The following is a 21,150-nucleotide window of genomic DNA, read 5'->3' as shown; positions in this document are numbered from 1 at the left end:
TAGACTACCACAGCTACCCTCTAGAAATCTGAGATACCTAGGTATCTACTGTTTTCCCCTCTCCCAGAACACCCTTTAAACAATGCTAGGTAACGAAACTGTGTTAGAGGGCCGGTCCTGCTCTTGGGCAAAATGGGCCACCCACCTCAGGGGACAAATGTCAGGGGCCAGCATTGGCAATCCCAGGTGACCCCCTGGGGAATAACCTCATGGACTCTTCATTGGCACCTCCTAAACCAGCTCAGGGGTGGATAAGGATGCAGGTGCTGAAATAACATACAGTGGCCAGCTTAGTTCAGAGTGCCACCCTAGACTTTGTCTCAGGTGGCATAAAGTCATGGGTCACCTCTAGATCACGGGCCAGGGGAAAGGGAATGGTGGACTTCTCCATCTTGGCTGCCTGCAATGGCAGCTGCTTGGGCCCCATGTTTCCCCTCCGCAACGCAAGATGGCGGCATAGTGTTGCTGACATGGGGCATGTGCTGGAAATGTACAGATGATGGAGGATCCCAATGGGGAGCCACTGAGAAGAGCAAAAGTGCCCCCCCGAGAAAAGAAAAATCACTAGACAGCCTTCCATTTTGGATGGGTTCAAAGGAGCAACAGCATCTGATGCTAACGTCCTCACCTGAAAACAAGGAGAAAACAAGCAATTCAACCAACCAAGGCCAGCTCTAATGTCGGGCAGAGTGTGGCAGTTGTCTTAGGCAGCAAATGTCTACTGATTTCATTCATTACTACCATATTTTTATTGACAAGAAATATAAAGGGGAGGGTGGGATTAGGGACAAAAAGAACATGGCCGGCTTGGATCCTTGGGCACCTTCCCTTATTGTTTTAGATGGTCTTTGTGCTCCATCCAAGTTGGACTCAGAGCTGGTTCTTCTCTTAACAGGTTTCCTCGTTTTTAAATGAAACAATTGCAATTTGTCTTTGGAGACTGGGTGAAGATGTGAGATGGAGGTTATAGGGTTATTAAAGGTGGGGTGTCTATTCCTCCCCCCCCTTTTTTCCTGGGTGGGTGGGTGAGTGTCAAAACAGATGGGAATAAATCTCCCTTCAATTCCCAAAAGCTGCCCGGGGAATATTGTTAACTAATTATTGAAAACAGAAGACGAGGGCCGCTCTTTTTATTTATTAATTTATTTGTTTGTTTCTCTTTTTGCATTTTGGAGGAATGCGGTCTCCCTCTCCGCATCTGAGTATTTAATTAGGGCTGATTGTCGTTAGCATGTTCGATAACTGCTCATTAGAGAAGGGAGGTGTCCGCTGATCCAGCGTTGCCCGGAGCACAAGGGAAACAGAGGGTGTTCATTATGAAGGAAGCAATTTATTTTAGCAAGTCATGTGTACAGAAAAAAACACTTTAGCTTAATTTTTCAAGGTTAAAGGGTAGAACGTTTGGTTCGGTTGGGTTTTTAAAGAAAAAAGTGAGAAGAGCTTGGCGTGGCCTCTCATCTTGAACGGAAAAGAGCTTCACCTTCTTGAACTTAAATCAAGAAGGTTGGAGGAGAACCTAAAATTGAATTGGCTGATCTTTGTCCTGGTGGATTCGGTGGTGTCTCCTTCCAGTGCTTGAAAGTAATTATTTACAAGAAATTATTTACACAGTGAACTTCTTTCAAAAGAGAACATGCAGTTTTCTCTCTTTCTCTCTCTCTCTTGGGGTTTCCCATATTTTGAGGCTGTAAACTGTGGCTTACTTAGCATGTGGTTTAGTGGTTAGAATTTTCATCTTGGATTTGAGAAAACTGGATTAAAATCTCTGCTTGGACAAGAAACAGACTTTGGGCCATCACACATCTAACCTGATTGACCTTACAGGATCGTTGTAAGGATATGAGGAGTGGTTGAGGTCCCTGGCTGTGGAGCTAAAGCTTGGGAGTCTTGAGCAGCATCCACAAGATGACATGACTGTATTTGAATAAATGTTGATTGTTGTCCATGAAAAAAAATAAAACATCCCCTGAAAAGAAGCTCTGATGCATTTTTTTGGAGCAAAAATGAATATAAAACCCTGTCTTATTTTCAGGGAAACATGGTACATATACATATGTATATATAGTATCTCTCTCTCCGCATCCAGACGTACACACAATGTATGCCTCTGCTTCACATCCTCAACCTAGCACAAAAGAGAACCTTGTAGGTGTTATTTTTTTAAATGGCTCTCGACAAGAACTTTCCATTGGTGTGAAATTATCTTGGCATGCATATTTTCCCATTCTCTCTTCCTCCATATCCCCACATGGCTCCCCAAATGTATATTGGTGACAGTGGTACAAAACACACTTATGCACATGAAAATAATGCCATTTTATCATTTAATGCCTTTGGATCCAACTTCCCACCCCCGCCTTTTTTTTATTTCCTCTGGCAAATGGAGTTAAACAAACATTTACATAACGGACGGCTTATCTCCGAAGATGGGGCTGTGACTGTATTTGTCGGCAGAAAGCCGGAGCGTCGGCGGCACAGGGCGGGATTCGTCTCTCCCTCTACCCCTGGTTATAATGTGCATCTACGGCGAGACAGATCGTTGGCTGAATGGTGCCAAACATCTCCTGTCAAATGATCTTCAGGAAGGGCCTGAAATGCAGCTTTTGGGGCATTTCATGTAACAGTGGAACAGAAGAGTGGTGGATTTCTGGAGAAGGTATTTTATCAAATAATAACATCGCAGGAGCGCATGGATAGGAGAGCGGAACAATCAGCCTTACATTTTGAGGTATTTGCATATGAAGGAGATGCGTCATGCATAAGGGCAATCCCGGGCCTCCACTCTGCAGAAAGAGAACCGCAAAAGTTGATTTCAAAACCTTTAGGATCTCTCTTCTGTTGAAATGAGGAACTGCTATATTATCAGTATTGTTGGAAACCTGGTTTCAAAAATGGTGACTAAGAAACGTTCTAAGCTCGGTGGATTGAACTTTGTCCTTCGGATCAATTCTTGATGCTTCCTAAACCAATCAAATATATATATATTCTCCTGTCCCACCTCTGAGTCCAGGTTGTTATGGGTGCCCCCCCAAGGGAGACCCGGAAATCAATAATCCAGAACCGGGCCTTCTTGGTGGTGGCCACTTTGTTGTGGATCTCCCTCCTAGTAGACATGTGACAAGTCTCTTCCACAGTGTTGGTACTTGCCACTAGAAGGAGCCAGAGATCATGCAATGTATAGCGTTGGTTATTTCCACGGTTTTCAGCACTGGAGGTGGTGGTTTTAGAACCGATCACCCATGGATACTGCCGTCTTCATATGTCCTTTAGCAAGGGAGGTCCTTGATTAAAAAGACATTCTGGGCTAAATTAGCATCTTTTTTCTCTTTCAATTCCTTAAGATCTCTGGTTATAAACAATCGGACCTGCAAAACCCAGTGTTTTCCTCTTGTCTGCGATCAATCTGCAAAATTTCAGAGCTTAGAAGAGTTTTATGCAAGGCCCATCACAGTTGTCCCTCCTAGAAGCACGGCTTCTAAAGGTGGCATTAATTGTTTCATCATGTTTTACCCTCACTTTTTAAGGCTGCAAAATGTATATCGTGGCGTAGCTGCACAGGGAACCTTCCACTGCATGGGTAAGAACAATATATGAGCTGTAAGAACCTCTTTTATTTGTTCTCAGAGCTAAACGATGGTCTCTCCTCTCAGTTTTTCCTCTCCTCGATGGCTTCTTTCTTTATCACCTTTTTTTCCATCTCCCCCCCCTCTTCCCATCTTGAGCTCATCTCCTGACCGGCCGTGATGGAGCTGTCATGGTTTACTGCCTCTCATCTCAGGAAATGACACCTGGGTTCTCCTGCCATTTAATCTCCCTTGTTCCTTTCAGGGGGAAATTCTATTTATAAACACACACACACACACACACACACACACACACACACACACACCACCCTCACTAAAAGAAAGACAAGGTGGGAGGGAGACCAAGAGAGAGATAAAAATCTAATTACATGCCGTTGATCCCCTTCCAAATCTGCTTTTAACACATATATGGACTTTAAGATGGTCTTTCCCCTCACCCCTTCCCCCCTCTTTTTCATTGTCTTCCCTCTTTTTTTCATCCTTCTTATTGCTCACCCACCCACCCAACGGCAGTGAATATTATGGCTTGGGGTCTTGTCTTGCCTACTTCTGGAGAAGCAGCAAAATTCTTGTATGGCATGGATTTAATGGACAATAAGTGCTCTTGGGGAGAGAGATCCCCAGGCCGGTCAAATGCCAGGGTTTGTTTGTTTGTTTGTTTGTTTGTTTGTTTGTTTATTCATTCATTCATTCATTCATTCATTCATTCATTCATTCATCCATCCATCCATCCATCCATTCATTTTAATGGGCCACCTTTCTCCTGAGAAGGGGACCCAAAGTGGCTCGCGATATTAAAAAAAGAATAGTGTTAATACCATAACAAGTTGAACCTAAAAAGAAAAGAAAAGTTATACGTGAATGAAAACCCAATGGGATAATTCAAAGCCAGTGAACATTCAAAACGATCTTAACTTGGAGCTTGCGTCACCATAGTTGTGTGACTCAAGGCCCCAAGCAAGTTTTTCTGGCATCAGAATGAATAAGGTCGCTGCTTCTTCCGTGGAGAAAGTGCCCAACCATGAGCTTGACGGAGCCAATCCAAATTTTGCACATGGGTCGAATCGCACTAGAGATTGAAATATATTTTTGTGGGCCTTCAGAGCTTGAGAATTTTTCTTTTCTTTTCTTTTCTTTTCTTTTCTTTTCTTTTCTTTTCTTTTCTTTCTTTCTTTCTTTCTTTCTTTCTTTCTTTCTTTCTTTCTTTCTTTCTTTCTTTCTTTCTTTCTTTCTTTCTTTCTTTCTTTCTTTCTTTCTTTCTTTTGGACAACAACATCCAGAATCCCCTAGGTATGCCGCATGACTTTTCCATACTCTGAGACTGGCTGCCTTCAGTAACTAGAAAAGTATGTTTTCATTTCTTCCCAGGGGCTCTTAGGACACTGTATTTGTATCATGCCACAGTTTGCGCATCCAGCCCAATACAGCGCATGTTCTGACTGGCAGCAGCTGTGGGAGGTATCAGGAAAATAAGCATCTTTTGCACGACAGGTAATCTTTTCCTTTTACCTTGGAACACTAAGGGTTGAACCTGGGAACTACACTGGCACCTAATCACTCAGAGCTTGGAGGTAACTGTTTAAAAGTAATTAGTTACATCGGAAGAATGTCGCTCCTTCTGCAGTATTACGAAAATCAAAACCCCACATATTTTCAAACCTTGAAGACTAACAGATTTATTTTGTGGATTATAATCCACTTTCTCAATCACGTGGAGAACAATATATATGCTACTCATTTATATGTATCATGTACTTGGCTATGAGATAAACACCAAATTAAATGTGATACAGAATGTGAGAACAGCATTATTAACACAGGTAATGAACTTTCAAAGTGTTGATTACATAAACAGATAAAGTAATTAGCTGATGCAAATTGTCTGTTGACTGCTGTAACTACGGTTCTGCTTTCGTTTCTGAAGTGCTCAAGTTATCACTTTTGCTATCAGGAAAACTTTTGTTGTGCTGATGCTAAAATTTTTCTGGAAAATTTTTTTTAGCTATGTGTTGGATTGTAGAGAAAGTCATTCATGAATAAATTTCTTCAGCTATCTTTGTTTCAAACAGAGAATAGACCTGTTGAATTAACTATTGAAAATTAATTCAAGACTTATATGAATGCCGTTGAATCCGTGGGTCTGCTTAAATTGGGGCGAAGCAACTGGATGATAGCCATAGTATATTAAGAAGCCCTCATCTCTGTTTAAGCCTCTTGATGTATTATGTATTATGCATCTAATCCTCCTCAACTCCTACATTTCTCTTTTTTCAGGCAGCGACAACGTTTTAGTTGCTGAGATTTTAATGGTAGGAGGGAAATCAGATTTTTACCACAGACCAAGGGGTTGAAGAATTCAGATTTTTTTTAAAAAAAGTAATTGAAAGTATAAATGTTATTTGCTTTTGACAGATGGGGAATCACGAGTTACTTTTTAAAACTATAAGGGTAACAACTAACTTTTGGGAAACCTTGGATCTGTAAGTGTCATCTATTACTTTATAAAAGTAACTTTCCATGCTGTGGTATGCTGAGCTTTCCAAGAGCTTATGACTCTTTATCAAACTATGGGGCTGTTCAGGCAGTTTGTCCATCTAACTAAGTTTTGTTTGAACTGACCAGATTTGTCTAGACCGGAAAGAAATGTTTCTCGTCCTTAAAGTGATGTTTCTCAGCTGAAAATGGTAGAGGCTGCCTGTAAGAAGCCTCTACTCCATCAGTAAGATCTCCTTCTACATCTTTCAAAAGGTAATAGTGAATATTCATAGGAGCTAACAGATATGGCCTTACAAATGGTTCAGATGCAATCCTAGGGCAGCTGAAGCTCTAAGTATTAAACCCTAAAAGATTAGGCTAAATTTATGAAGAGCATAGCTTGCCAGAGGGACGAATGCTGAAGAGTGTCTCCCACCAGGACAATATACTAGCTGAACCATCTGGACATTGCTTAATAGACTTTGAAGAGAAGTAGGAAGATTAAGGAATGATCAAGTAAAATGAGGCTACTTAGATACAGAACAATTTTTCTGGGACTGTGGAGAAATTCAATCAAGGCAGCACTCATGGGCATGCAATTTATGTCCCCACCATGAGTACAAAAGAAGATCAAACAAATGGCCAAGATAGCGCTATTGAAGTAGCCCACTTCTGGTCAAAAGCAGTTTAATGATCTTAAGGTGTTTAACTGGCGTTTAACGTTACCTATATTTTATGTATGTCCATCATTTTAAATCGTGCAATGCTCTGATACTGATTAAGAAAAAAAGATACACATCCTACCAAGCCTACGTGACATGTAGGGGAGAGCTGGAAGCTTCTGGAAATTGCCATCTGAAAAAGCAAGAAGAAATTATGGACGGTCTCATCCAAAAACAATGCTTTTGCTCAAACCTTGCTAGGTCAAGGTGACTCTGATTTGGACCACGTGACGCGAAAATATATTTCTTTGGCTTCTCAACTGGATGTGGGATGTCCAGAAAACTTTTGTGCAGCATTGATAGGGTTAACGCTGTCAGGGCAGACCAAAGAATGGGTCACTGGGCATCACGTTTCACCGACTGGCTTCTCTCTGTCAATATATTGAGTATCTTCTAATCTGGGCCCTGTTGGAGGTGAATTGGACCAGATGGAGTGAGGGCTGGCTGTTGACAACGGTCTCTCTGAACCAGCAGTACAGAAATCTGTATTTCTAATACAATGTGAGCGCTCCCTTTTAGACAGGATATTTTAAAAGACATGGCAGTTTGGACGAACAACAGCGGCGTGGTTTCCAAATCCAGTTTGGAAACCATATTTTTGGGAAGGCTTTGAATTCAGATCTTGAAGCAAGTTGTACAGCAGTGTGTTAAGGATTTTGCTTCCCTCTAATTTTTATATGAAAGCTATCAAAACATCTGGATAGCCAGCCAGCTAACCAGCAGTTGTACAGGTGGCCTGCTTTCAGAAGGGGTAGGTGTGAGGGTCTCTTTCACCCTGTATTACAACACAAAATGTAGTCTTGTGGAAGCTTTAAGGCTAACAGATTTAATTGGGTGTGAGCATTCATGGATTACTGTCCACTTTCTCAGATATAATATTTAAGGTTTATAATATAAAATAATATAATATCACAGGTTTACATACCCAAGACACGCAGTAGTGAGGGTGGGAACCAAATCAAGTCGGAAGTGGTAGCCTTTCACATTTTACTCTGTTTAAATTACAGCGATTATGTCTCTAAAGGTATCAAATACACATAAATGAGCATTTTATACATTTTGTGTGTTTGATACCAATCCGTGGCATCTCTCTTAGGAATGCAGATCCTCTCTTTTGATGACAGAGATGTGGTCTCCGTACCTCATACGACGACAATGAGAAAATCTCTCTCCCTCAGACTTGCAAAGATGTCCAGAAATGATAACATGGAATGCAGAGCTGCTGAGAAACAGGCAGGCTTGCTTCTGCTCTTTCCGTATGTCATTTCTCTCTTTGTAACTCTAGACAATCACGGCACAGAAATGTTCAGGTTTCTCCGTCAAGCACAACCTGTAAGGAGGTGTGAAATTTATTTTTGCCGGTGTTTCCAACTTGAATATTGGCATCGCACCTTCAGCAGACTTGTCAAGTTAGCGTTTGGGTGATACTGAATCGATCATCATTCCCTGGCCCAGTGCTTTCCAGATTTTTTTGGACTACAACTCCCACTGATTCCAGAGAGCCGGGGATGATGGGGTTTGCATCCAGAACATTTCTCTCCATCAGGGTCTACCTCTACTCAGAGACCATTCTTTCAAGCTGAAGAAGCTCATAGTATTAAGATCTAAGCTTTCTTATTTTCCTTTACCCTCCTGATCCTGTTTTCCTTTTGTGTCATGCCTTTTTAGTAAGTCTAAAAGACAGCTTGCTTTGCCTTCCTTCATTGAAATATAAGCTGCTCTGAGAGCCATGTTAGGTATAGAGTGGGATAGAAATGCTATTCATCTCCTTGGCATTTTTGTAAGAATCTTTTGGAGGTGTGGATTATGGGATTGGATGCAGCCCTCCCAGGTCCTGGTATGTGGTTTGGTGACCCCCAGAATTCTGGTGGTTGCCCATCCTGGCCTTAACTAATGAGAATGAATCATCTAATGAGAATGAATCAACTCAACGGCTTCCCACCACATGTATTTGTCTAGTTCACTGGGAAGCCACCCAACCCCTGGGCAACCACGATATCTTGGAGTCGTGGATTTAGCAAAGATTTCTATGCACTGCGGCCTTTTTCGAGACCTGAAATACTTCTATGCAGCTCGTTTAATAAGCCTACCGCTCGGTGGGAACACTGAGATTTATCGTCCAAAGGGGAAGCATTTCGACCAAAGGCTGGTTCCGTTGTGTTAATTATGAAAATCTAAAGATAATCTATATTTAATGTCAAATTTTTGTCAAATTTGTGGAAGAATTAGGAGGAGAGGCAAACGGGGGGCGGGGGAGGGTGACGTCTAAATGAAGAACAAGGTGCAATTAAAACTCCAGAAATGTACAGGGGACTAATTGTGGAGGGATGACAAATATAGTTATCATCAGCGACTAATTAGCGGGCCTGCTTCAGTGCTTCTTTGCTTGATTAATCCTGACTATGTGTTAATAAGTTAGGGGAAATGGGTTGTAACTTGTGAATATATACTATTTGCATGGCTGTCCACCTGGGTGGAATGGGAATCTCTCTTGAAACATGTGCAGACTCACAAAAAAAGAAGAAGTGTGCCAGCAGTTTAAAGGCTTGTTTTATGTCCTTGTGCAGAACGTTGTTCTGTTTATCTGTTTACCGACTGAGGCGTCCGGGATAAACCATCCTTTCAGCTCAGAAAGTCCACCCTGTTCATAGCAACCCAAGCAATGAAGCTCAAGGTGGAGAAAGGAGGGATGTAAGGAGGAGCTTCATAATGAGCCAGCTCTGACGGGCAGCCAGGGGGGTGGTGATGATGCAGGGGTCCCTTGTTCCATTCTGGATGCCAGTCTGGGGCTTTGGAGGGTCGCCCCGCTGCCCTTTGAAACTGCTCCATCAGGTTCAGTTTGTGCCCTGGTTCTGATTCAGTTTGTTAGCACCTTGTTCACTTGCATGGGGAAACCAAAATAGCGATAATGTGACTTGATGCCCCATCCTTGGTTTTTGCCCAGATATAACATGACCCTATACAACGGACCTTAGAGATTGGAGTAAGTCTGCCGTGTCTCAAACAGCTCCCTTCATAGATTGGTGCAGTAGGTGTGTGGAAAAGCTTCATCGCCATGATGGCAGGCGATGGTCTCCAAGGGAAAAAGTAAGACTAAATATGAGATGGATCGATTCCATAAAGGAAGCCATGAGATCATGGTTTGTAAGAGCTGAGCGGGGCAGTTGAGGGCAGGACGCTGTGGAGGTCACTCTTCCAAGGGGTCACCAGAGGTCACAGGTAACTTGACGTAAAGTAACAACAGGAATGAAAACAACAACAACAACCAAAATCCCAACTAATTCCGGGACACAGCGAAAACAACCAAAAATGTCTGTTGAAAAAGGGTCAAACAAGGAGCTAATGAATTTGAAATAAAAAGAGTCAAGGATGCACAAATGGAGACCGAAATGAGAAAGCAAGGATATAACATCTCACTAGCCCAACAAATCCAGGATCAGCTAAGCAGCTCCAAATGCTTTTATATCTTTCGGGCTCCTATCGGTCAAGTTAAGTCATATGTGCAATCATCAACTCAATCTTAACTGCTCACTTCTTTTTTTCTCTCTTAAATGGCGAATCAGAGGGAAATGGTATTTGCAAACAAAGGATGAACAATGCCTTAAAATTTTGCTTTTTCTAGTTGGTTGAAGGGATTTCTGTCCTACCTGATTCAATTCGTGCTCCAGTTACAAATAGGATTTTAGAATGTCTTTCTAAAATCCCAACAAGCAAAGGCACTCACTTCCCAGCAGGACACAGTCCTAGGTTTTTTGGCCCAGAGCACCCATCAACACCCTCAACATTGTTAGTGGTCAGGTATTCTGGGAGTTTTAATCCAAAACTGGAGGGCTGAAGTTTCCCTACCCCTAACCATCAGCGGTTAATTAATTAATAACTGCATGCTTTCAGGTTGATTCTAGCTTATGGCAACCCTTTCCAGGGTTTTCCAGGCACCGAATACATTGGAGTGGTTTGCAAAGTGACTGCAGCTTGCCCAAGGCTACACAGGCTGGCTTTTCTTCCAATGGGGGAATCAAACACCTGACCTCTGCAGCCGGACACCTAAACCACTGAGCTATCCGCCAGTGTTAAAATTGTCCCCCTCTCCTCTCTTCTCAGTACACCGCTGTGGAGCATGTGGTTTGTGTTTACTTAGTCAAGCCAATCGTCAACTGAAATTAGACTCTTCGGCTTGATGAGACAATTCTGAGCTCACAGCAGGGAGAAAAATGATCTGAGCGTTTCCCCTATTGTTCAAGGTGTGGGAGCATGCCAGATACATATGCGCGGCACACCAACACACACATACACACACGTAACCCAACTTGTAACACTAGATCAACTCAGCTGACACATCCATCGTGTCTCGAGATTTATGCCTTTATCTTTTTGTGTTGAAAGGTAAGACTAATAGTAAAATGTTAATGCCGTATTCTGGGTAATGCTGTACATAAACGAATGACATCACAAGGGGATGTAGATAAATCACAACGGGATTCAGAAAGGAATTGGTTGGAGCTTGTAAAATGTACACGTTCAGCAACTGGTGTGTCGTTTCTTTTTTTTTTTTCTTTTGAAAGTGTAAAGATGAACTTTTCAGTCCCACATTACCTGAAGCTGGTAGGTGGACAGATTTTGGGAACCGGGTCTGTACTTCTTCTGCACAAAACTACAAGAAATCGTTTCACAAACCGGGGTGTAGATCCTCTCCCGCTTCATCCTTGTACAGAAACAGGTCTAGAATAATAATGAAAAAGAATTATCTTCAATGTGAGACCTTTGGGTTTTATTTTTGTCTATTTTGCACAAAAGGTGGGCATGATTATGGCTGTTTTTGGTACATTCCCATAGAATTCGCAATGGGGACATCAATCTTGGCTTATTTTATTCCGGTAGGTAGAGAATGACGAATTCCAGACATTTCTTGCCTGCTGGGTGAAACCAGAAGAGTCTCCCGTCTCCCCCATTTTGTACTTTTTTAAATGAAAAAAGTCCCAGAAGTGGTTTTTCCCTGCAAAACTCCGTATTTTGCATGTAAGCCTGTGTTTTGCACCAAACAAAAGATTGTAATGCGGAGAAAGAAAAGGTTCTTCCGCTGTCCCATTTTTGTGAATGTGACTGCTGATGGGGGGGGGGGAAATGTTGGGTTTTTTTTCACTTCTACAAGAAAACTTGCATCGCTTCCCCCCCCCCTTTTTTTGGACAGGGTGCCTTGAAACTTTTACAATACACTTTTAGAACGTTTTAAACTTTTCTTTTAACCACCATGGACTTCTCTCCCTCTTTTTCTCTCTTTCTCTCTAAAAAGTGGACAAAGAGTGCCTGTGTATAAGGCATTGCCTGAAAAATCTGCAGTGTTCCTCCCTAGAGACAGGACACACAGATATTTAAATGAGGTGTGGATCCAGATGTTCTAATTAACAACCAACTTCCCAAATGAATTTTGGGACCAACCCCAAAGAGGTACAGTATATATATATGTAGTCGTAGCTCATCGTCTCGATAAAAGGGCAACTTGCTCTGACATTTTGGGCTGGTTTGGTCATGATACCTGTGGATAGATTCCGGACAATGTGGTATGGCCCCTATTATATAGGGGAGTTTTCTGAGATGGCTTACAAAAGATCGACGTTAAAAAAGCAGGACCGGCCTGATGTATTTTGTGCCCAGAGACAAGTTTTTCCTTCCATTCCCTCTATAAAAGCCCAATGGACTGGCTGCTGAAAGTGACACTGGCAATTGGAGCAGGGTGGTGTAGTGGTTGGAGCATTGGTCTAGGATTCTGGAGACCTGGGTTCAAATCCCCGCTTGGCTGTAAACCTCACAGGCTGACCTGGGTGATCCAGTCACAACCTCTCAGCCCAACCTGGGTGGTTGTGAGGATACACAATGATGGAGCAGAAGAGAGCCAGTAGCATTGCCTGTAGCTCACCAGATGAAAGGCAGCATGAAATGAAGAAATAAATGTTTTATTTATTTATTTTATTTATATCCCACCTATCTGGTCAATCATGACCACTCTAGGCAGCTTACAGCATGAATAAAATACACATAAAATACGCAGATAAATATAAAATTATTCCATAGTGAACAATAAACAAAATCCAACAAGACGGAAAACAAACAGTAGGAAAGGAGAGGGAAGGAGAACATCAGGAATTTACTGAAGGGAAGGCCTGCCGAAACATCCATGTTTTTAGTTGATTTTTAAAGATACCCAGTGAGGGAGCCGCACGAATCTCTGGAGGAAGGTTGTTCCAGAGGCGAGGAGCCACCGCCGAGAAGGCCCGGTTTCTTGTTTTTTCCTTCCGGGCCTCCCTTGGCGTCAGGCTCCTCAGCCTCACCTCCTGACTTGATTGAGTGATACGGGTAGTTCTTGGTGGGAGTAGGCGTTCCGCCAAGTATCGAGGCCCTAAACCGTTTAGGGCTTTGTACGTGAGCATCAACACTTTGAAGTCGATGTGGAACTGAATGGGCAGCCAATGCAGTGTGGCCAGAGTGGGTGAGATGTGTTGGTATTTTTTCACCCCACTAAGAAGTCTGGCCGCTGCATTCTGGACCACCTGGAGTTTCTGCAACAGCCTCAAAGGCAGCCCCACGTAGAGCGCATTACAGTGGTCTAATCTTGAGATTACGAGCGGATGCACCAAGGTAGTGAGCGCCCCAACATCGAGATAGGACTGCAGCTGGGCTATCCGCCGAAGGTGAAAAAAGGCGGTATGGACCACCGACGCCACCTGAGTTTCCATAGTGAGCGCCGGGTCCAGATGGATCCCCAAGGTGCGGACCCCATCCTTCATCTATAATAAATCAGCAAACATAGGAGGGCATCCTCTGCCATTCCCGGGTGTGTATGTGGGAAGCCAGTGAGATTAGGAAGCTATGAGCGAGTTTTGGGGCAGACACATCATCTCTGCCCACATTTCACGATTGTTCCTTCAGCCTCTGCAGTCCGAGGCGGGCACCTCATTCTGCCTCCTGCTTGGGCCGGCCCAGTTTAGCAGCGATGAACATGTTCTGCCTTTTTGACTTTGTCCTTTTGAAATACCATCTTCCTCCTGCTCTTTTTAAAAAGAAACTCAACCACAAGTCTGGATTAAGAGAAAGGAGTGTGCCTCAACAAGGATGTAGATTTATGTTACGGGCAACGTATTGTTTTAAAAAATGGGCGATTCCCTTTGCGAGAAGGCGCCTCTCCGACTCGGATGATCTTCCTTCCCAAAAGAAAAAGAAAAGATGGAGGAAAACCCCCAAACCCTGAAAATATACATATATATTCCTGCTAGCAAAAATGATCTGCTTCCCCTCAGAAACAACCCAACCTCTGGGTAGATGAGTGAAGCCATTACTGTGGTGTGTGTGTATGTATGTGTGTGTGTGTGTAGACCGAACTTAGTCCCATTGCCATGGAAACGTCGGTCGGGCATGGGGGCCGCTTCCCATGCGCAAGACGTCCCGTTGACCTCACTTAGAATTATTAGCTTTAGCCAAATAAAATAATTTGTATTAATAAAGGGGCCATTTTCTCTCGGCTCCCGGGCGCACCTTCCCCTGAAGGCAGAGTGACTCCTTAATTACACTTTTAACGGCATGGTGATTAATGTTCAATATGCAATACCCCGTTTAAATAAGTCACTTATTAACACCTTTAATATGTTTTAATTCCTCTTCCAGCCCCTTCCTCCCCACAACTTCGCTGTCACATTAGCAGGCCGGCTTCTGGACGAGGAGGTTTGAAGCCTCTCTGTCGTGGAATGATGCTCTTTAATCCTAGGCACTAGATGGTGCTCTTATATTAGGGGAACAAAGAGAAATATGTATATATACAGTATTTGTATCCTTAGGAGAGAAAAAAGAGCAAGGTTTGTTTTCCACAAGACAAGAGGTGAGTTAAGAAGGGAATATTCTGCTCAGTACCCCAGGAGACAGAGGAAGTGGGGAAAAGGGGACTTTGTTTGTTTGTTTGTTTGTTTGTTTGTTTGTTTGTTTGTTTGTTCGTTCGTTCGTTCGTTCGTTCGTTCGTAACAGGACACAAGGTGGCTTAAAACTAGAAGTAGCTGAATATTTCTCAAAGTTTTTTCAGCATTTAAATGTTCACTCTATCCATGGATATCTGTATTTGATTATCTGTCCATATCTGATGTGCACTTTTATTTATTTATTTTTGATAGGTTTGCAGGTCACAAGAAAGCATATCTGACGCCTACTGAAAAGGATGAAATACTTGAATGTTGAGGTAAAATGTCTTTCCTCCCTCCCTCCAAACTAAAAGGTTTGCATCCACAACCTGAGAATTCAGCAAGTTATATATGTGAAGATTCATTTTGCACTGATGTGACGGTAGCATGAAAATAGCCACGGACTAACAAGCTTTGTTTGGCACAAGCTTTTGAGGTCTGTAGCCCACTTCTGAAGAAGTGGCCAGCGCTCCAGATAAACCCAATGCCAACTCAACCTTGTGCGTCTTCAAGGTGCTTTGAGACTCTTCCTGTTCTTTCCAACAGACGCGATGGACTACCAAAGTGATGTCTCTAGAAATGGTTTCAGTCAGGTCGCCCTTTGTTGCAGTTTCTAAATGGCATGGATTGGGTTTTGAATTCATTATTTTTTTTTAATGTTGGTATTACTTGCTTTGAGGCACAGCTCCAAATCCATGTTCATGAGAAGGCAAAAGCTTGCCTCTTTTGGATAAGTCCCAAAGTCTAGTTTCTACTCCGATAATGCCCAACCAGATGCCTTCAGGAAATCCACAGTATTATGTGGAAAACTCATGTCACCCTAAGCCATCTTCAGAAGTCCCAAGCTTCCTTTGAAGAATTACACTGGAGTTTTGACTACCACCACCAGCTCCTCCACCCAGTGTACCTGATGTTGGAGAAAGGGAACCGGAGGCGCTGCGGCACCTCGTCCTAATCCGGTTGGTTCTTTTGAGAAGAAACTGTTAGACAAGATGGGGTCCCAAGAAGCTTCTCCCACATTCTGTGATGTCCTCTCAGAACAGATCGAGGGTAGGGAACCTTCAGCCCTGGGGATGAATCTGACCTAGCGGGGTTGACATGATGGCTACACCCCTTCCCCATGATGTTATTGTTCGTTGGTTTCCTAACTCTTGAATAGCACTTCCAAGGGGCAAATGTCTTTCTTAGGGCTTAATTAAAAACTTTAAGCTAAACTATGCTGGCGTTTTTTGCTTCCATGTCTATTGTGTCCTGAAAGGGCAAGCCATGGAACATTTCTAAAATTGCATTCTACCCTTAGGCTGAATGAGGTTCCACATCCTTAATAGGGTTGAAGGAAGGATCAAGAAGGAAACTTTAAGTGTGTGCAAACAACACTAATTACGGACGGGCTGCTCTGTGGACTTCGGGTGTGTGCATATACCCATTTAGTAAAACTCACATTGCTTCCTTTTAAATTCCTTGGCTATGCTGAGGGAACATCTGGCTTTTTGGTGGGTTTTAGCTGGAGGTGAAATTTTGAATCTGTCAGGAAATCCCAGTGCTGTAGGAACAGACTGGCGTGACTTTAGCACGATGGCGGCGTCACATGCCTGCAAAATATAGTCTTGGCTTGAGGGCCAGATTTAGCCCTGGGGCCTCTAGTGGCTAACTCTTCATTTACAAGGAAGGGATGTGAACTCTGCTATTCTACCAATATCCCCCCCAGTATTTGTCACACGGAATTCAGGAAAAGAAACAATGCAAATTCTGTATTCATCAGTGTCCTTTTCTCCTCTTCTTTTTTTGCACAAGTGTTAATGTATGGTGCTTTGTAACATCAGCTTTTGCAAACCTGTGGATTTTTAAAAGATTATTTCCAACCCGCTGCAGCAGGGTGGATGGGTGGAAGGGGAAAAAGAGAGTCGTACAAAACAATCTTGTGGTTTTCAGAAAGCCCAGAATTTCTACTGCTTTTTACATTCTGCGATTTTGTAGAGAAACCACCCGCAACTTTCAGTACTGCCATGAGGACTAGGAACTTAAAATAACAATAATGAAATAGAACAGGCATATAATTTGCAAGGTTCTGCAGTACAGAACGAAGTAATAAAGCCAGAGGCGAAACAGTCTGCGTAGTAGATTTTGTCCCTCTGTTGCTTTTCTATGAGAACCTTCTTCTTTTAATAAGATCTTTCAGTTGGAGAAGACTCTTTGGTGGTATGGCTGGGTTTGTTGATAGATTTCAAGGATTATAAGGAAAAAAAAAACCCCAATCCACCCAAACTAATCACATGGTGAAACAGAAGGGACTGCTTTTATTTTGAACTAGCGAATGACGGCACGGTGGGGGACAAGGCCGTTCCGTCCAGCAAAAATGATTGAAGAACGAGCATAAACAAGGCAATCGGCTGGCTTTCCTTTCTTCACTGCTTCTTCATTCTGCAGAAAATTATGATGCTCTGCACCATAGAATAGAGTCATTTCAGTTGTTCTGAAGAGGTAGAAAGAGTAGCATCCACGAGGGTAGTTCCTTATGCCACTTGAGGTATAAAACACATTTGTGGCAAGCATTTGCAGAAATATCCGTGGGTTCTTTCTGGTGTGTGTGTGGGGGCTCCCCCACACCCTGCATGGTAGCCACCTTTTCTGTTTCTTAAAACACAAACCCAAATAAATAAAATCTATCTATCTGTCCAATTTCTCAAAGGCAGGAACATGTTAAGGGCCTTTCGAAGTGGGGCACAGTGGGGAGCTCCAGAAATAATTGTTTTATTTCATTAGTGGACTGTTTACTTCTCTGGGTTTAATCACTTTGGAAGGCAGGAGGGAAAAACATTTCAAATTTGCCTTTTGCCTTCTCGGCAGGCAATTGTGAGCACCTTTTCTCCCTCCCTCCCATTTTCTCCCTCCCTGTTCTTCTATTCCATTATTCACTGCTTTAATGTAGGCTCAGCCTGACATCACAAACATTTCTGTTCATGGTCATGATTCATTATATTTCTCATGATGGGGAAAAAAAATTAAAAGTCATTTGAAAGTATTGCGTGAAGCACCCGTAGGAACGACATTTAGGGGACTCGGCAATTGCTTTGCTGAGCGAGATTTTATTAGAGTTTAAAGTAACGAAAATATTAATTTGACGGAGCGGTTATCCTTCATTGGGCGGGTGTGGTAAGGAAGAGAAAGGTGGCCCTTGGATCTCTGTGCTTGCTCCTTGCTTTCATCCTATCAGACTTCTCAACCATGTCTACTCAGAAGGAAGTCCCACAGTGTTCCCTGAGGCTGACTCACCGGTAAGGGCAATGGTAAAATGCAGCTACCATGCTTACCATCACCTCTTTAAACGGAAATAAAACAATCTTAATTTCAGTAACTCCATGTAGACAAATCAGAGCAGCTTCCCGGTTTTAATTCCTAGCACCAATGGTTAGCTTTTTGAACTTAATGAGGAGTGGGAACGGCCAACATGGCATGGAGAGGAGACTCTGCATAATGGTTAGAGCTTCAACATCCAGATTTCTCCAGGAAGAATTAGGGAAGACCTACGCCCGAGACCCAAAAATCTGCCTGCCCATCACTGTAAAACAATGCTGAACATGATGGACATTATACATGGTACTAGTTAGATGATCTTCTAATTTTACAGGCCCCTTTTCATTCCTGATGTGTTTGTTTTCAGTGTGGTCTTCTTTTTACCAGGAAGTTTTGCCTAGGATGGGCATCTTACAGGAGAGAAAGGAGCTAAGGCCAGGTAGATGTTTTCCTTTTTTCTCTTTGTGTATCCCCCCCCCAACACATGGTTTAAAATGGGATCTCCCAGGACCTTCTCTCCATTTTACCAGGAAGTTTTGCCTAGGATGGGCATCTTACAGGAGAGAAAGGAGCTAAGGCCAGGTAGATGTTTTCCTTTTTTCTCTTTGTGTATCCCCCCCCCCCAACACATGGTTTAAAATGGGATCTCCCAGGACCTTCTCTCCATTTTACCAGGAAGTTTTGCCTAGGATGGGCATCTTACAGGAGAGAAAGGAGCTAAGGCCAGGTAGATGTTTTCCTTTTTTCTCTTTGTGTATCCCCCCCCCCAACACATGGTTTAAAATGGGATCTCCCAGGACCTTCTCTCCATTTTACCAGGAAGTTTTGCCTAGGATGGGCATCTTACAGGAGAGAAAGGAGCTAAGGCCAGGTAGATGTTTTCCTTTTTTCTCTTTGTGTATCCCCCCCCAACACATGGTTTAAAATGGTATCTCCCAGGATCTTCTCTCCATTTTACCAGGAAGTTTTGCCTAGGATGGGCATCTTACAGGAGAGAAAGGAGCTAAGGCCAGGTAGATGTTTTCCTTTTTTCTCTTTGTGTATCCCCCCCCAACACATGGTTTAAAATGGGATCTCCCAGGACCTTCTCTCCATTTTACCAGGAAGTTTTGCCTAGGATGGGCATCTTACAGGAGAGAAAGGAGCTAAGGCCAGGTAGATGTTTTCCTTTTTTCTCTTTGTGTATCCCCCCCCCAACACATGGTTTAAAATGGGATCTCCCAGGACCTTCTCTCCATTTTACCAGGAAGTTTTGCCTAGGATGGGCATCTTACAGGAGAGAAAGGAGCTAAGGCCAGGTAGATGTTTTCCTTTTTTCTCTTTGTGTATCCCCCCCCCCAACACATGGTTTAAAATGGGATCTCCCAGGACCTTCTCTCCATTTTACCAGGAAGTTTTGCCTAGGATGGGCATCTTACAGGAGAGAAAGGAGCTAAGGCCAGGTAGATGTTTTCCTTTTTTCTCTTTGTGTATCCCCCCCCCAACACATGGTTTAAAATGGGATCTCCCAGGACCTTCTCTCCATTTTACCAGGAAGTTTTGCCTAGGATGGGCATCTTACAGGAGAGAAAGGAGCTAAGGCCAGGTAGATGTTTTCCTTTTTTCTCTTTGTGTATCCCCCCCCCCAACACATGGTTTAAAATGGGATCTCCCAGGACCTTCTCTCCATTTTACCAGGAAGTTTTGCCTAGGATGGGCATCTTACAGGAGAGAAAGGAGCTAAGGACAGGTAGATGTTTTCCTTTTTTCTCTTTGTGTATCCCCCCCCCAACACATGGTTTAAAATGGGATCTCCCAGGACCTTCTCTCCATTTTACCAGGAAGTTTTGCCTAGGATGGGCATCTTACAGGAGAGAAAGGAGCTAAGGCCAGGTAGATGTTTTCCTTTTTTCTCTTTGTGTATCCCCCCCCAAACACATGGTTTAAAATGGGATCTCCCAGGACCTTCTCTCCATTTTACCAGGAAGTTTTGCCTAGGATGGGCATCTTACAGGAGAGAAAGGAGCTAAGGCCAGGTAGATGTTTTCCTTTTTTCTCTTTGTGTATCCCCCCCCCAACACATGGTTTAAAATGGGATCTCCCAGGACCTTCTCTCCATTTTACCAGGAAGTTTTGCCTAGGATGGGCATCTTACAGGAGAGAAAGGAGCTAAGGCCAGGTAGATGTTTTCCTTTTTCCTCTTTGTGTATCCCCCCCCCCAAACACATGGTTTAAAATGGGATCTCCCAGGACCTTCTCTCCATTTTACCAGGAAGTTTTGCCTAGGATGGGCATCTTACAGGAGAGAAAGGAGCTAAGGCCAGGTAGATGTTTTCCTTTTTTCTCTTTGTGTATCCCCCCCCCAACACATGGTTTAAAATGGGATCTCCCAGGACCTTCTCTCCATTTTACCAGGAAGTTTTGCCTAGGATGGGCATCTTACAGGAGAGAAAGGAGCTAAGGCCAGGTAGATGTTTTCCTTTTTCCTCTTTGTGTATCCCCCCCCCCAAACACATGGTTTAAAATGGGATCTCCCAGGACCTTCTCTCCATTTTACCAGGAAGTTTTGCCTAGGATGGGCATCTTACAGGAGAGAAAGGAGCTAAGGCCAGGTAGATGTTTTCCTTTTTTCTCTTTGTGTATCCCCCCCCCAACACATGGTTTAAAATGGGATCTCCCAGGACCTTCTCTCCATTTTACCAGGAAGTTTTGCCTAGGATGGGCATCTTACAGGAGAGAAAGGAGCTAAGGCCAGGTAGATGTTTTCCTTTTTTCTCTTTGTGTATCCCCCCCCAACACATGGTTTAAAATGGGATCTCCCAGGACCTTCTCTCCATTTTACCAGGAAGTTTTGCCTAGGATGGGCATCTTACAGGAGAGAAAGGAGCTAAGGCCAGGTAGATGTTTTCCTTTTTTCTCTTTGTGTATCCCCCCCCCAACACATGGTTTAAAATGGGATCTCCCAGGACCTTCTCTCCATTTTACCAGGAAGTTTTGCCTAGGATGGGCATCTTACAGGAGAGAAAGGAGCTAAGGCCAGGTAGATGTTTTCCTTTTTTCTCTTTGTGTATCCCCCCCCAACACATGGTTTAAAATGGGATCTCCCAGGACCTTCTCTCCATTTTACCAGGAAGTTTTGCCTAGGATGGGCATCTT

The 21,150-nt window shown here is 43.2% G+C and overlaps 1 long non-coding RNA gene across 1 annotated transcript in view; it reads right to left on the bottom strand.

Annotated features, from left to right (window-relative positions):
• Positions 1–11,396: 11,396 nt before the first annotated feature.
• The window catches only part of LOC144584063 (uncharacterized), a 266,283-nt gene continuing 256,529 nt past the window's right edge, over positions 11,397–21,150 (bottom strand). Inside the window, exon 2 of the long non-coding RNA XR_013538077.1 lies at positions 11,397–11,500. This is a non-coding gene — a long non-coding RNA (uncharacterized LOC144584063). The remainder of the gene's footprint in view (positions 11,501–21,150) is intronic.

The sequence above is a fragment of the Pogona vitticeps genome, chromosome 7 (assembly GCF_051106095.1).
Source record: "Pogona vitticeps strain Pit_001003342236 chromosome 7, PviZW2.1, whole genome shotgun sequence".
Lineage (NCBI taxonomy): Eukaryota > Metazoa > Chordata > Lepidosauria > Squamata > Agamidae > Pogona > Pogona vitticeps.
Note: the sequence above shows the minus strand (reverse complement) of the source record. Positions and strands in the feature narration are given on the sequence as shown.